We start from the raw sequence: 17,682 nt of genomic DNA, 5'->3' as shown, positions 1-17,682 counted from the left end.
TGGCCGTGTGCGGACGTAGCCAAGGCCCTCTGCAAGGACGCGGCTGAGGGCACAATATTTGCACAGGCAACTGACGCCTGCACCTGCAGCAAAGAAGGCCTCTGGTCTGAAGGAGCCACACGAGCAATATGACTAATGAGTAGTCGCAGGTTGCACTAGAGTTGTAAACGGTGCGTCTCGCCCATCGTTATGCAGCAGATCGGCATTGGTTGGAACTGTAGCATAGTCAAAGCCCGCATGAGTAGTCTTCATGGGAACATTGAAACGTGTTTGAGCCCCTGACGCCACATATTCACCAACAGATTGGATACTTCTTGTTCTTTTGTTTGCATCCCAATCTGGCATATCCTCATCCAGGTTACACCATGATCATGGTTTTTCCAAACCGGCGGAATGAAGTCAGCGTCAGGGACGAAATCATCCTCCTCCATTAGTAGAAAAAGCCTCATTTGTCACGGTTCATAAGGCCCATTAGTCCCGGTTTCGGAACCGGGACTAAAGGGTCAGTACTAAAGGCCCCCCTTCCCCTTTAGTCCCGGTTGTGTTACAAACAGGGAATAAAGGCCCTCCACGTGGTCGTTGTCTGGAGCTCGATCTTTAGTCCCGGTTGGTCCAACCGGGACTAAAGGAACTTTATTGATATTTAAAAAAAATATTTTTTCTCGATTTTCAAATTTCTAAATTATTTGTATTTAATCTCTAATAACCCCTCGTCACTGCTCGATTTAATCTCTAATCTCTAATCACCCCTCTTCATTTCAAATCATCTAACTTCCCGGCTGGACACCCATCCTCTCACTACTCCAGCCTGAGCATGCTTAACTTTCGAGTTCTATTCCCCCTTGTTTTCAAGTCTGCACTTGTTGTTTTCCTGACAATATTAAGCCGTCAATCCTATTAACCCTTAGGAGTTGAAGTTGAGCACGAAATCACACGTTACACCGTTTGAGTTTGAAACTGTTATTCTTAAAACCAATAATTATTTAGTAACACTAATATTTCTTGAATAAGTAGTTTGACCATAGTTTGACCACATTTTGACTAGATTTAACCAGATTTGACCAAAATTCTAAAAAACTGAAATAATTATTTAGTAACACCAATATTTTTGAATAATTATTTAGTAACACTAATATTTCTCGAATAAGTAGTTTGACCACAGTTTGACAACCATTCAAAAAAACTGAAATTTGAGCATAATTTTTTTCCTTTTAGAATTTTAGGATTCTAAAAATTTGCAAAACGTCCAACGGCCGTCAAAATTGGATGCGGATTTTCGTGCTGAACATTTTGATATATTATACAGTTTTTTTTGACATCGTATGCAAAAGATATAGTCGTTTTACTTTTTCATCATACTTTTTTGCAAAAATGTCCAAATTTATGTTTTTTTAATTTCGTAACTAGTAGATGTAGTAACATAAGTACATCTCAAAGGATTTTAATTTTTGAAGTTTTGATCATTTTCTTTTGTCCATCGACTACATCTGCTATCACCGTCCCAACAACAGTCACAACTAAGGTTAACCAAGCCAGAGTCACGTTCTATTAAAGTGGCAAAAAGAATTACTTTATAATATAGCAACACTAATTCTATCAACTATTATTATAGGCTAAACAACTATTAATACAAAACAGTAGAAAAATTAATATTAATTAATTATAAAAGTTTATCCAATGTGGTCTAACAAAAGCCTACTACAACATGTTAAAATCTACAGAAATAACTAACTAAAAATAATTGAAAACAAATGACTAAAACAACTATATAAGCAAAGCAGTACTGTTTTAATTAAAATCCTAATTTATATTATTCTAAAAATAACCAAATAAATCTTACTGTAATAACAATCTGACATGTGACTAGAAGCAAAAAGAATTAAATTTGAAACTATTTTTAAACTCAAAATTTTCACAATCTAGTGTTTGAAGCAAATTTAAACAAATTCATATATAAATCATTCTAATTTGAAAACAAATGGCACAAACAGAAAGTAGACAAAAATTTGAATCTAATGCAAAAAGAATCACTCAAAAACATCAAATATCCTAAAAGATATAAGCAATTTGATACAGAAACAAAAAACAAAAAACAAGTAGAAAAACAAAAAACAAATTTCAGAACCCCTTTAGTCCCGGTTTGTAACACGAACCGGGACTAAAAGGCATCACACCCTTTAGTCCCGGTTCCTGTCTCAAACCGGGACTAAAGGTCCCATTTGAACCGGGAATAATGCCTTCCCGACGACCTAGCCGCTCGAACCGGGACTAATGCTCACATTAGTCCCGGTTCGTAGCGCAACCGGGACTATTGGTCCGATCCGGCTGTGACAAAAGCCCTGCTTCCTACTATTGCTCCAGCACAAACCGAAACGCATATCCATTAAGCTTGACATGGACATCAAAGGCGACCGAGCCTTTATCAGAACCATCCTTTTTTTGATGAAAATATCCGTTTGACGCGAGAAAAATATCTTTTGTTTTTTGAGGTGGAGAAAAATATCTATTCCGGGGGAAAGGAAGAGGGAGTGTATTTCTCTCATACGGCCGGTCCTGAGGGGGGCGGGGGGGAGGGGGGGACGGCGGCCCCGGGCCCCCAAAATCGAGGGGCCCCTCTACAAGGTATATACAGGTAGGCTTTGGCCCAACATATTTTTGGTGATAAAAAAAATCTATGGGCTGGATGGCTGGGCCACACGTGATACAGCAGAACGTACGCACACAGCGAGCCAGCGATCGATTCGTTCCTAGCCGGTTCCTATTCGGCGCCTTATGCGCCCGATTCTTTCTATTCCGCAAACCGGCGCACACCCGCCGTCAGCGCTGGGCCGGCCCATTTAGTTGGCTTTTTATGTGAAAAACTGCACAAAAAATGCGAGCGCGAGGTGATTCAATCCTGCGACCACTTTGTCTTACATGGAGCGCACTAACCACACTGTAACAACATCTCTTGTGAATACTAGCCCTCTTTCTCCCCCTTTTCTTCTTCACTTACCTTTTCTTCTTTCTTTTTTCGTTTAGTTTCTTTTTTTCTCAAATCCACGAAATGTTTCTCAAAATCCTTAACCTTTTTCAAAATTTTGAACCTTTTTTTAGAATTGATGAACTTTTTGCAAATCGATGAACTTTTTTAAAAATCCAATGATCTTTTTTTGATTTCGTGAACTTTTTTCCCAAATTTGACGAACTTTTTCCGAATTCGTGAAACTTTTTTCAAAATCAATGAACTTTTTTCGAATAGGTGAACTTTTTTTACAAATTGATGGACTTTATTTCAAAATGAATGAACTTTTTCACAAATTGGATTACCCTTTTCCGAAAATCAATGAACGTTTTTCAAATTAGATGATCTTTTTTCAAATTGGGTGAACTTTTTTTAAATTCGATGAACTTTTTTCAAATTGGATGAACTTTTTAAAAAATCGATGAACTTTTCTCAAAATCGATGAAGTTTTTCCAAATTGTATGGACATTTATCAAAATTTGATGAACCTGTTTTTAAACTGAATGAACTTTTTTCAGGTACATGTCTTTTTCTGAATTATTGCATTTTTTCAAAATTGATGAACTATTTTTGTATTTGCAAACTTCTTTCAAATCCATGAAAGTTTTTGAATTCATGAACTTTTGCCATTTTTTTTTGAACTTTTCGTGAATTTTTAGTTCTTTTATTTTTACATTTTCTCATAAAATCAAAGGTAAATGGTCAACTAGTCCACGGTGGACCGGTCAACCATAAGTGGTTAACTGCTGAAACGAATTTTTTTAGGTAACCGAATGAGCAACCACCAGCGAATCGGGGAGAAGAGGCGCATTGCGTGCTATAGCTCGCCTGGAAGTTGGGCTGGCCCATATAGCGGGGGTGCGTGAGCGCTGCCTCCTTTATTTGGCGCTGAAGGCGCTAAGGAGGAGGTCTCTCCTTCCTGCTAGTTTGTACGTGCATGTCGAATAATAAGGAACTGTTTGACGAAATCACTAATTAAGAAGTACTCCTTGCGCAGATCACTCCAACTTCCCCAGGTTGCGACAAGTGGCGCGCTGCATGTGCGCCACTTGTCGCAACCTGGGAGTTTTCCCTTTTTTCGTAGATCCGTTTATTCAAAACGTTTTATCTCTTAAACCGTGTGTCCAAATCTCGAACTGCTTTCGCCATTGGATTCCTCGCGTCGAAATCTTCAAAACTAGATCCCATGTTGATAGGTTTTGACAAACTTTTTTTTCACGGAAAAACCGGACGAAAAAACCAAACAGGGAACACGGGTTTTTTTCCTTTCCGAAAGAGGCACGCCCGTGCCTCTGACGAAATCACAACCGTGCCTCTCGCGGAAGCAAAACCGTGCCTCTTGCGGAAAAAAAAATAGAAAACGCGTTTTTTTCCTTTTCCGAAAAAGGCACCCGCGTGCCTCTCGCGAAAGCACAACCGTACCTCTGGCAGAAGCAAAACCGTGCCTCTCGCGAAAAAAAAACAGAAAACGCGTTTTTCCCCTTTCCGAAAGAGCCACGCCCGTGCCTCTCGCGGAAGCACAACCGTGCCTCTCGCGGAAGCAAAACCGTGCCTCTCGCGAAAGAAAAAACAAAAAAATGTGTTTTTTTCTTTTCGAAAGAGGCACACCCGTGCCTCTTGTGAAAGCACAACCGTGTCTCCCACGGAAGCAAAACCGTGCCTCTCGCGAAAGAAAAAAACAAAAAACATGTTTTTTTCGTTTCCAAAAGGCACGGCCGTGCCTCTCGCGAAAGCACAACCGTGCCTCTCACGAAAACAAAATCGTGACTCGCGAAAAAAATGCATTTTTTTGCGCAAAAAAATTATTTTTTTGAAAAAAAAATTTGTCGAAAAGCTAGGGAAGGCCGGTAGAAAACCAAAACGTAAAAAAAACGGAAAGAAACCGTTTAAAAAGTCGAAAACGCGTGCGTAAAAATAAAAAAACAAAATTCGGAGGAAGCGCCCAGAGCGCGACACGTGGGCGAATGGCTGTGAGCGCGACAAGTGCGCTGATCGTTGCGAGGCTCCCGAAGGAGCGCTCGTTAATTAGTTGCTCCCACTGTTTGATCCTTCAGATTTGTTTGTTCCTAGATTAGTACGTGCACGTGTAAAAAGGAACTGATTGATCCCTTCCATCACGCACGCATTCGCGCCGCGGTTCCCAATTTCGCAGCGGCCGTGAACGCATAGTCTTCGCAACTGCACGCTCGGCGCTCCTTCTTCCTTTTCTCCTCAATCAAATTTTCATTTGTAATTCAGATTATCCGCCGATGTGAATTCCCCAGGGGCCGTCGTCACAACCCCTCTTTTCTCTCCATCGACCAACGATTTGGCCATCCGAGGTATATCCTATAGTCTTATTGCGGTTCCTAATAAATCCTAGAAGGTGAGAGGGCTTTTCGAGTTAAATATTCTTTTGGGGTTGATATGGTGATCATTTCTTTGAAAGATAGATTTAAAGAACTCATGGTGTTCAAAGACATATTCGGATTTTTTGTTGAGTTTGGGCACCCTGAGATCATTGAATGATATTGAACTTCAAGAGTGTTGCATCAAGTTTGCAGAGACTTTCTTTCTTGATGGTTCATGTGATGTTGAGTTATATTTTATTATTTATGAATTGAAGATTATGAGATTCATTTTGCGAGATGATGCAACGTCCACTATGGAGAAATATTAGAAGTGACTTTGCATCAAGGAATATTAGAAGAAATGTTTAAGGTAATATGTATAAATTATTTGATATATGCATACTGATTTTAGATGCATTCAAGTGTTAATGGTAATATTTCATATATACATATATCCATTTTTGTTGTTATGATGTTTATATTAAGGGCCCCAAATATTAGCCTCGCCTGGGGCTCCAAAATCTCAGGACCGCCCTGCTCATACGCCCGGGAAAGGAAAAAAAAAGTATCTGGGCGTACCAATGTACACAAAGAAAAGGAGGTACAGGAAACTTGTATTTTATTAATCTTATTGAAGAAATAAAATTAGAAGATCATGTAAAGAAAACAAACGTGCTCCGCTCCGTGGCCTACTATAGCATAGCCAGCCTGACTATGGCAATTGCGGTTTCTTGGTTCTCGGGGTCTCAGAAGGCTCCCGGTTAACTACTCCCGCGGGTTGCTCCGCAGGATACCTTCGATTGAGCTGTGTGGTCGTCTTCATCATCTTTGTTTCACGTTCTCCATGCATGATGATGGTGATGTGTGTGTGGGCGGCGGCAGAGTCCGTGTCCTCGTCGGTACACGCGCCGCAAGTAGCGTGGCCTTTGAGGTTGCCGCGCCCACCCTTGCCGTCGTGCCTCGTCGGTCTTGACGGCGTTGGAGTAGTTGTTGTTGGGCAGCATGGATCACGCTCGGCTCTGACTTCTCGACGAACCAGAAGCTTCGTCGGGGTATGCAAAGGGCTACGACTTGCGGGAGTAATTGTCGATGGAGACTGGCGTTGGTGTATGACCGTCGGGTGGCTCACATTAGCATGGCAGGTGTGGTCGACGCCTCGCCCCTCCAGACGCGAGTCCGCGGCAGTCGGTGTAGTCAAAGTGTCGTCTCACGAGTTCGCAGAGGAGCGGTGCAGTCGTTGAAGTCCCGTTGAGTCGCCCCGCAGCCGCGCCTTGTCTTCAGATGTCGCTAACTTTTTTGGCTTTGGCCTCCGATGAGCGTGACGCGGGTGGCAGCGGCACCATGGCAGGGCACCATCTTCACGGACTCTGGCCTTCCTAAAGCGTCCGGCGCGGCGAGTGGATGACTCCTTGAACGGCGTACAGCAGGACGAAGTGGACAACGAGTGGGGGGTGGCATGCTCCGTGTCCCCATCTCCAGTGACACCGGGCATGACGAAGTAGGCGTTGTGTCGACAAGCTTCGCCGGCGTCGTCTTCAGGTGGTAGCTCCTGTGTGCAGCTTCTTTCATGTATTTCTTTTTATGATTGATGTAAATGCGTTGCCATTCCACCAGCGTGGAGTACATGCATGGCCCATGCACGTGCACATGCGAGGTACGTGCATGTTTTCACAGGGAGGTCTCTCGAGTGATGGCTAGCCGGCCGTCGACCTGCACGCCAATGCTGCTGCGGGGTAAAGGAGGGACTGGCGCGATGTTGGCACCAAGTTGGGGCGTCGTTTGCTTCCATTGTGGCTGCACCGTTGCACCACGTAGAAGAGTTGACGGCTCCGGCTCCATCTTCAACACGGCCACCTCAAGGAGTCACCGGCGGGTGCACCGGCTTCGTGGGAGGACGAAGCGCATGACGGGCGAACTCGAAGTTTCCGTCTTGAATGGCGTCTCTCCGGCGCGACAAAGTAGAGACAGGCTCGGTGTCATTGTCTACTAAGGGCGTCGTGGCGAGTGGGAACAAGCGGTGATGGCGACCTCCGTGCCATCAACCGCCATGGCGCCGTCTTGACGACATCGCCGACAGTGGGTCTCTGTCTCGAACGGCATCTCTCCGGAGCGACGAAGTAGAGGATGGGCTGCGTGATGTCGAACTCCCTGTCACCATTCTCCATGGTGTCGGGTTGATGACATCAACAGTGGGCGGTGCTGCAGCGTGCTCCATGTTGCCATCTTCTACAGCGCCGCGGTGACGAAGCGGGCGCTGAGTGGTGATGGAGACATTGGTGCCATCGTCCTCCATTTCATCATCCTCCACGGCGCCGGTGGCTACATCCGAGCGGCGACCCCATCATGCCAACGTCCTCCTCGAACATTCAGCGTCGTTTGTGTGGTGCCCGTGTGTAGGCAGTACATAACGAAGCACGAAAGGAAGATGTAAGTTAGTTCAAAGTACTACCTTCTCGGAACGTGAGTTGTGCGTTCATGTTGCTGCCGCGGAGGTCCCATGGACGCAGATGGGCGTACGTTGGCCTCCTCCTCTCCGTGTATGCCGGCGTGGATGCCCGCGTAGATTTCTTCTGGAGAGCCTCTTGAATCGTCGGGCTTCAAGTGATTTCTCCCTCCGGGTCCGTGTGTTTCTGCCTCCTCTTGCGAATGGCCTTGTGCCTCTATATATAGACAACGGGAGGCTGGATGGATGGCGACTTCATGTGTGATCTTCGGCGGTAGTTACAACGGCGGATCTTCATACTGGTTGCGCTTATCTTCTCCTTTGGCTTCTTGACACACATGCCTGTACACACACAAGAAAAAGAAACAACAAACCCATATGATCCGAAGTGGCTGCCTCTAGGTGGGTCAAGCTTGCATTAGGTAAAAGAGCACACCGTTCTGCTGACCCGAGAGCGCGGTCTAATCTGACCCTAGTATAAGATCCACCCGCGACTTTCTTTTCAAATGTCCAAAATCTTTCCTTGAACCCTATATCCATCAACATGGAGACGTCCACAACATTACGAAAAGCTTGGATTTGGGCATTACTCCGCTGTCCGATTCCCTCATGTTCAACCGGACGAAGAACTTGGTTGAAGTCACCTATACAAAGCCACGGTAGATCACTAGAATTGCCTATATTTTTGATAGTGTCCCATGTTTGATGACGTAGGTGGGTCTGGGCCTCCCCATAAATCACTGTCATTCTCCATGGATCTAACCCTGGTTCACGAATTGCAACACCCACATGGTAAACCGAGTAAACAAGAATCTCTATCTCTATTGATTTATTCCAAAAAAGTCCAATACCTCCTCTCCTACCAACACTGTTTATTGCATAAGCATTATCAAAACCTACTAAACTTGTTAAGCTTTCTACCCTTGCCTTGTCAATTTGTGTCTCTAAAATACAAAGCACGGTAGGGGCAAAATTCTTCGCTATCTCGCGAAGTTCGCGAACTGTCGAGGCGTTGCCCCCACCCCGGCAGTTCCAGCATACGTAACTCATTGTGCCCGGCTGTGCCCCCCACGGGAGTCGCCGATAGCGCATTTTTTGTAGCATTAGTACCATCATCTCCTTCACCAGATAGCTCACCAGCCCCCTTCTTCAGACGCTTGTTCATTTTTCCAGCCTCTCCCAGGTAAGAGCATCTTTCGATCTCGATGTACGAAGCCCAAGTCCAGGGAGATCAACGAAAGAATAGGAAGGAGGCCGAGTCTGGTGCGGTGGCGCGTCGTCCTTCTTTTTTTCTAGGGGAAAGGAAGCCCAGCCCAATTACATATATACTTATTATATGAGAACGAACGGAAAATTACATAAAAACGCACAAAAAACAAAAACCACTAGAAAAAACAACTAAATAGCGTATGAAGAACTATGAAAGCCTCCGTCTTTTAATATTAGGTAAATATTCGGACCCTTGTTCTGGAAATCATGCAAACAAATCAAGAAATATATTTCATGTTTTATCTCTAACTAATGTACGTAACCTGCATGCAGATCTACCAATCCTTGGCTGATCTCTTTCCTCGAAAGATAAAAACAAACTCTCTTTTGTACTATACGTGCATGTATTAGTTTATTTTAGCATGGATCCAATGATGCACCCGGTCAGCTCCCGGCTTGCTCCTCTAGTTGGTTCATGTGTAATTTCCTGATTGACGAATGTAATCGTCGTTTGTTTCAACTTCTTCTGATCATTGCACCATGTTGCATGCCTGCACCGCACGTAACCGCGACTAGCTCATTGACGTCTTCATATTTCTGCCATAGACAGGTTGAAACATATACATCGCCCACGGTGATTACAAATGGTGCAGCGACAACTGGATCCTGACTATTAGCTTGTGTGCCGTCATTGTCATCAGTACACTTAGAACTGGTCGTATCACGACGAGACCACATATCACACCCTATTCAGATGCATTTGGGCTCAGCTATTTCAAGACCAGGTTAAGGAAAGGACTGGAGTTAGAATCCCTATGCTCCACCCTGATACTTGGTCAGTAGACATTATTCAGGGAAACTTGATCAGTAGAAGGGAAGCTTGCATCATTTTGTGTGGCGCCTAGGCGGTCTGGTCCGAAAGAAACACGCATCGTCATGATGAACATGTCTGGATAATTAATCATTCAGTTCGATGGACCATTGATATAGCTGCAGTTCTTTCCTAGTTGGGCAAAGAGCATGTGGCTCCTACACGGCGTGCTCCAGAGTGTTGGAAAGTACCACCAATTGAGTGCCTCAAAATCAATACAGATGCCCAATTCCATGAGTTACTCGGGCAAGGGGACACTGGTCTGGTTGTGCGCGTGCGTGATCATACTAGGAAACTTATTCGAGCTCAAGCACAATGGTATGAACTTGTTAGTTCTGCCTGGATGATGGAAGCAATGGTGATATTGGATTGGATGTTGTGAATCTGGCCTCGGATTTGGGATGGAGGCGAATACTGGTTGAAACTGGTGCACTTGAAGTAGTGAACCCGTGGGAAACTCAGGATCTTGGAAGAGCATAGCAATGCCTCTTCAGGAGATTAAGGAGCTATGTGGGACCTTCATTAGCTTTTCTATTTCTTTTGTAAGAAGAGAAGCAAATATGGCTACTCATCTCAGTGCTAAGCAGGCTAGTGAGGTAGGTGTCTCTGGATCAATTTTGTTCCAGAATTCCTTCGTGATGTTATTGCCCGTGAATGTATTACCCACGAGTAACCAATAAAGCTCCAAATTCCAAAAAATGGGAATTTGTATATGTATAGGACTACGTGCAAATTGATGAAGGCTATTCTTTTTTTTGCGGGTTTTCTTTGTGGGGGTTGAAGGCTATTCAATTGGTTTTTATGTCCTTATTATCCCCACTAGAATTTGTATACCTCTTTCAATGCAAAGGTGCTTAGACGAGGTGCTAAGTGCATTAAATAGCTTAGCAACTCAACTCCCCAATGCATAGGTGCTTAACTTGTTGCTAAGCACACTTTATTTAATGAGTTAGCACCTAAAGTCTTTCATGCATTGGTCAAATTGTTTCATTTAAGTGGTTTGCCTAGGTTCTCGCGCTTGGCCTTGGTTCTTGTTGGGTCATCAAAGTGCTCTCTCCCCTCCATAAATGTTGTGCCATGTCATTTTTTTGCTTATGTGGCATGCTTAGCACCTGTCCACGGTGTAGCACTGGGAAGGGCCTCATTGCAACATACATGCATGCTATTAGCTAGTTTACCCAAAATGTGTGAGGAGCGACCGGAAAAGAATAAGTAAACCGCAAGAAACATTGACGTTTTTCTTTGTTTGGAGACAGTACAAACGCAGATGCATATATACACACGCATATAATCACTTCTATGAATGCACACATCCCTACCTTTATGAGTAGCTCCGGCATATTGAGCCGGCAGAACGTCCTGAGATTGACGAAGTCACCTCAGGGCCTTTCATTTCAATGTTCAGTCTTGTCCCTCTCATTTTGCATCTTGTTCGGTGCCCCTATGGTCGATGGGAATGTCTTCTGACACTAAACGGACTTCGTCGAAAAGTCTGAAATAAATTCAGAAAAGAGCGAGCACTAGTGGAAAGTCTAAGACTTAACCTTGGTGGTCTAGTTCCATGGTAAGAAAGTTAACAATCTGAGGTATGCTCAGTATGCAACGCCAACGTTTTTCACAACATGTCTCTGAAAAGGCCCTGGTTTGTGTTGCACCGAGAAATAAAATGACACGTACGTGATTAGTTTATCTTTTTTTGAGGGAACGTGATTACACACACGGATGGGATAAACTGCTAACAAGCTCACAAATTGCACACGGATATGAGTATGCATGGTAACTAATAACTCGGTAGATTAACGGATCACCAGCACCAGGTACATGAAATCCGCATGCATGGTAACAAGTCTTGCCGTGTACGTATTTTTAAAAAAAGTCTTGCCGTGTACGCATTCGTGATCAGCACCTCAGGAATATCTCACACGAAGATGTATGTACTACTACTACAAAAAAAAGTAACTTTGAGATCGGCAGATCCGGCCGATTATACGCATTCATATATAATTAGGAGTATATCTTTTTTTAGGGCGACCAGCGATTACCAGAGTATATTTCCCATAATGCACATGCATGTAAGCTATTATAATTAACTGTGGGATCTGCAAATCGAAACGCAAGCGTACGTGTATGGAATGTGCCAACAGATCCCTTTTTTATTAAGACTGCTGAGTACCTCTCTATATAAGCCGTGAGATCGAGGTCATAGCCATTGCCTCTTGCGTTTAACTCTCTCTTAAAGTTCATTAGTCAGAAGTTGAAGATCAGACATGAGAGGGAGCGGTCTGGCGTACGTGGTTACGTTCTTGCTCATCGGGTGCCTTGTTGTGGTCGGACAAGGCAAGCATAACATCATTATCTTATTTATATATCTTTGCAATTAATTTAATGTCTTCAAAATTTTGTTGCGTCTGGTTATACGAGGTATATATTTGCGCACTGTGGACTGACAAACTCTACATATTGCCTGTAGCTAGAAGAATCTATCAAGACCATCATGTCAACATAACTGCTAACGCTACTGCTGTGGAGTCACCATTTGATGAAGATAAGCTCGCCTTGAAATGGTGTGTCGCAAGGGAATGCGACCCCAAGTACCCAGGTGAAGGCTTTAACCAACCATGCAGCTGCTGCTTCTCGCTGCCGGGCGCCCCATGTTGGCACACTATGAAGGAGTGCCAGGCAAAATGCCCAACCTGCCACCCTACATGCTAATCTGAATCGGCAAAAGTATGCTAGATGAACGTGTCCGTAGCAGGGTTGCTATAATAAAACAACTATTTTAGTTGAATTAGGGATCACGGTAAAGTTGTATCAAGGATAAGTCGGGATATTAGCTATCATAAAAAGTTTGATATTATTTACATTGTTGTTGAGTTTTTGTTTTTATATATTTGCCATTGCCAATTTCCACCTTTTGTCCGCCTGTTGCTTTTGAACGCCATTCAGAAGGGGAGAGGTGAAATGGGCAAGTCTTACATTTTCATATATATAGTATCATCTTTGGCGAAAGAAAATGATCTCTGCCCTTTAGATAAGAAAATCAAGCTTCTCAGAGAAATATGTCCCTTTCTTACCAAGATGCTGTCACGCGTGTTCTTATCCTCGAAGCCTTCAATATGCAAGGACCAATTCAAAGTAGGCTTAACCATGTATGCTCTGTGGAAGAGGAAGATAAGAAGAAACAAGAACTAAGAAGAAATCGTTTTCTGTTCTATATTTATTCCTGTCTTTCCATTTTCTGCTTTTAAGGCCCACAATAATCGACATGTATATCGGTACATAACCAATGTCGCGAATCTCCGCGTAGATCCACGGTCCACAAAGTGCGTGTCCCCGCACTTGCGTGCCCAATCCTCTTCCAGTCGCTTCCTACGTGCAATCACACTTGCACGACTGTGAGGGCAGTAACAACGGTTCGCCGTGCATGCATGACATTGCTGTGAACAAAGACCGCCATTTTTTGTCACCCACCAGCAATCACTTTTTGTTTGAACGTCACTAAGCTGGTTTTATGCCCAACACACTGATATCGAAGTTGTACACGCAAAATAGATAGACCATAGAGAATTCAGATTCACGTAGCCCAGCACAGTGATGGAGAAATCATACTTGTAAACTAAGACACAACATAATTTACTTATACAAGGCCACTATGAAAAATACAGTTTGCATCTATACAAGGCTACCAACAGTAATCGAGACAAAAAATAATGATATTTTCTCGAACTAGTAGCCTATTTAATACTTGCATGCATGCAGTCATAATGACACTTCAATCAGCTTTCTATCCCTTCCTTGCATGCATGTGGTGTATTAATGATCCCACTAAATAAAAAGAAAAATGGGTTTACAAAGTAAGACATTAAATTTTATCTTGGTTCCTGTAATATGAGTTTGTGGCCTTGTATACAAAAATAGAGGGAGTAGCAAATTCAGATTCACATGGAGAAGTAATTTGTCCATACAACTACGGTACCACGGACGTAGTGCTAATTGGTCCTCTTTAGTCTGGAAGTACAAATTCATATATCCATACAGGCACACTAGTCTGCAAGTACTACAAATTCAAATACTGGTCCATAGTGCGGACGGATGGGGTGGTGTGGTGCTGCCAAAAAAAAAAACATCAACGTTATCCGGGGAATTTGCACCGGCAAGCACACGCGAGGCCAAAAGTTCTGACCGTGTCATACGAATTCCGAAGTACTATTTGTTCCATTTAGTCCAGGATCTCTTAGTATAGGAAATCCGGGATATCTCATTTGGTCCCCTTCATGATGACAATGTGGTATGCGATTTTTTTATTACTTAGGTGCTAATGCGGAAATAACAAAAGGGAGACAATAAGTCAGTGACATTCATACTGCTGTACATTTTCACACATGTTTATCGAACTAGGAAAGCAAACAGAGAGGCTTGCCACTTTTCTCACCTTGGTAAGCGTCGAACGGAGCTAAAGACCGGTGAACTCCATAATGTAGTGCACGACATGAACGCCGCTGCCCTCCCTACATGCATGGTAAATGCTTACTAATGTCAAGGCAGGTACTCCCTCCGTCTCAATGCGAAACGCTAAGGCGCGAAATAGTAGTACTAGTTGCATGATATTAATTAGACTCCATCTATTAATTGAAAAACCCATGCATGCAATTTCTGCGGCACGCTATTGGAATTTTAAGAGGTCTTGTAATTAATAGCACCGTCTCGGTGCAAAACGCTAAGGCTGGTTGTAATGGATAGTATCATAAGTTAGTATCATGCATATGATATACTAGTCTATGATACTACCTTCCTAATGCATAATATCATATGGTACTATCATATATGATTTTATTTATTGCCATGCATGACACATACTAGTGTAGCATTTATTATGATACAGTATCATGATATGATACTCAACCCTCTCTTACTTCATTTAATTATATGCCACCTCATCAAAGTTGTCTAGTTGGCATGCATGATACTAGTTATGATACTTCCATTATAACCAGCCTAAGGCGCGAAACAGTAGTACTAGTTGCATGCATATTAATTAGACTTCATCTATTAATTAAAAGACCAATGCATGCAATTGTTGCGGCACGCTATTGGGATTTTAAGAGGTCTTCTAATTAATACCAGCACATTGTTAGTTGAGAAAGGAATGATGTGATTGGCTTCATTCGTGATTCAGTTTTTTTCCTAGCCCAATCTCTTCGCACCTAGGTTGCGGTGCACTTTCTAAGGCTGTCCATAGTGGGGCAATGTCGGTGTCAAAACCGGCGGATCTCGGGTAGGGGGTCCCGAACTATGCGTCTAGGCGGATGGTAACAGGAGACAAGGAACACGATGTTTTACCCAGGTTCGGGCCCTCTTGATGGAGGTAAAACCCTACGTCCTGCTTGATTAATATTGATGATGTGTGTTACAAGAGTGGATCTACCACGAGATCAAGGATGCTAAACCCTAGAAGCTAGCCTATGGTATGATTGTTGTTCATCCTATGGACTAAAGCCATCCAGTTTATATAGACACCGCAGAGGGCTAGGGTTACACAAAGTCGGTTACAATGGTAGGAGATCTACATATCTGTATCGCCAAGCTTGCCTTCCACGCCAAGGAAAGTCCCATCCGGACACGGGACGAAGTCTTCAATCTTGTATCTTCATAGTCTTGGAGTCCGGCCGATGATGGTAGTCCGGCTATCCGGAAACCCCCTAGTCCGGGACTCCCTCAGTAGCCCCCGAACCAGGCTTCCGCGACGACGAGTCCGGCGCGTATATTGTCTTCGGCGTTGCAAGGCGGGTTCTCCTTCAAACTTCATGTTCCTGTCGAATAGTGTCCGGCTTCCTTATAAATGTTGCGCTCCTTGGCTTCTACGCCCAATAATGGCCTTCTTCCACGTGTCGTATGAATGCAAAAAGCTAGGGTATTTTTACATTTTACCCCCTAGCCGCGCGAACGAGCCGCCTATAAGAGAGGCGAGGATCTAGATCCAGCTCACACCATCCTCCATTCGCAAGTTCTCATCGAAGCGCTTCTGACAAAAATCCATTCCATCATGGATAGTCGACGCGGCTCCTCCTCTCGCGCTCCCAGCCCTAAGCCAGGAGATTGGGGGAGATGCTCAGTTCCATACAGCGAGCTAGTGGCGCTCCAAACCGAGGGATATCTTCCCCCAGCTTTCATGGTTCCGGTTCGAGCCGGACCGGCCACCTTCAAGGGTGGAAAGCAGGCGGAGAGCGTCCCCAACCCTTCCAAAGGAGAGCGGGTATGCTTCGTCCCTTATCTAACAAGGGGGCTCGGATTCCCCATACATCCGTTTCTCCGGGGGCTCCTGGAGTTCTTCGGACTCCAGCTTCACCACCTCACACCTGCCTCCATTTTGCACATCGCGGGCTTTGTAGCTCTTTGCGAGCTGTTCCTGGGCATCGAGCCCCATTTTGCGCTGTGGAAGAGATTGTTTTGCCTTGTACCCCGTTCTTATGAGGGGTCGATATATCAAGTGGGCGGAGCCGAAATATGGCGCATCGCCGGGACCGGATATCAATCCGGCACCCCGAAGAAGGTGTTTGAAGACTGGCCTTCGGAATGGTTCTACATGGAGGACGCCCCTCTGCCGGATCCAGTTCGGATCGGCCTCCCGGAGTTCAGCAATGCTCCCTTGAAGAAACGTCTGAGTTGGCGCCCGCGGAGCCCTCAACGGGAGGATGATAGGAGCGTCCATTATCTAATGGGCCGGATTAGGTTACTGGCCCACTCCGGATTGACCATGATTGGAATCATGGCCACGTGCATTATGCGAGGGGTGCAGCCACTCCAATATAGGGGCCACCCTATGTGGGATTTCAACGGGGAAGACGACGCCACCCGTCATGGCCGCAGAGGGCCGAGCTCGGCAGCCGATCTGGCAAAGATCCTGTCCGGTTTGTACAAGGGGGAGGAGGAGGACTTTCTCCGCACGAATCCATTGAACGGATTCTCCATGAATAACCCTCGGAGCTGGGTAAGCGGACGTTTATCTACCCGATCCATACTTCCAAAGTCAAGTATTTCACTTTGTGATTTCGACGCAGGAGCTGCGCCGGGATGTGGAGGGCATACGAAGCCTAACTCCACAGCCCGAGGATCCGGAATGATCCCTTGATCCGACCTCCCAAGAGGATCCGGACATAAAGGTGGAGCTGATTGACGGGGTGTTCCACCAACTTAGCATGGACAATGCTCTAGTCGCCATTACGGCTGACTACCCCGGCTTGATTCCGGCCTCCCAGGTGACTACGACCGAGGTCTTGACACCATTATTTGATCCATGCTCAATTCTGACCATCCTATACTGATGGTGCATCGCAGGAGGTGCCTTTAAGGCGGGAAGCCGAACCTGCGGCGGCTGACCAGCAAGGGTCAGTTCGGCCCAGCAGGCGGAAGAGGAGTGCGACGCAAATCGAAACGTCGCTGCAACGGTACGACGCACCATTGTTTTTAAGGGAAGGATCCCTATGAGGTATATTAACGCTCATAACTCTTTCCAGGAGAAAGAGCGCTCGCCGGACAGTGTCCGGAGAGGTTGCCAATCAAGCCTCCGCCATCCATGCTCCATCGCGTGGTCCGGAAGTGGAGGCGAACACAAGGCAAGAGCCGGATGCTCCTCCGACGGAGGATGCCGACAGGTTGTCCGCCACCCGGTCTGAGGTGGAGAGCGCCATGAATCACAGGCGTCGCCGGATAGTTCTTCGTGACGCGTGTTTCTCCCCGGAGGCGTTGAATGCCTTTGATGCGGGAAACGCACACCTCTGTGTTGCTCAAGATGGTTTAACCAGAGCCACGGAGCAGTATGTGAAGG

This window comes from Triticum dicoccoides, chromosome 1B (genome assembly GCF_002162155.2).
Source record: "Triticum dicoccoides isolate Atlit2015 ecotype Zavitan chromosome 1B, WEW_v2.0, whole genome shotgun sequence".
NCBI lineage: Eukaryota > Viridiplantae > Streptophyta > Magnoliopsida > Poales > Poaceae > Triticum > Triticum dicoccoides.
This window is presented reverse-complemented; position numbering follows the sequence as displayed.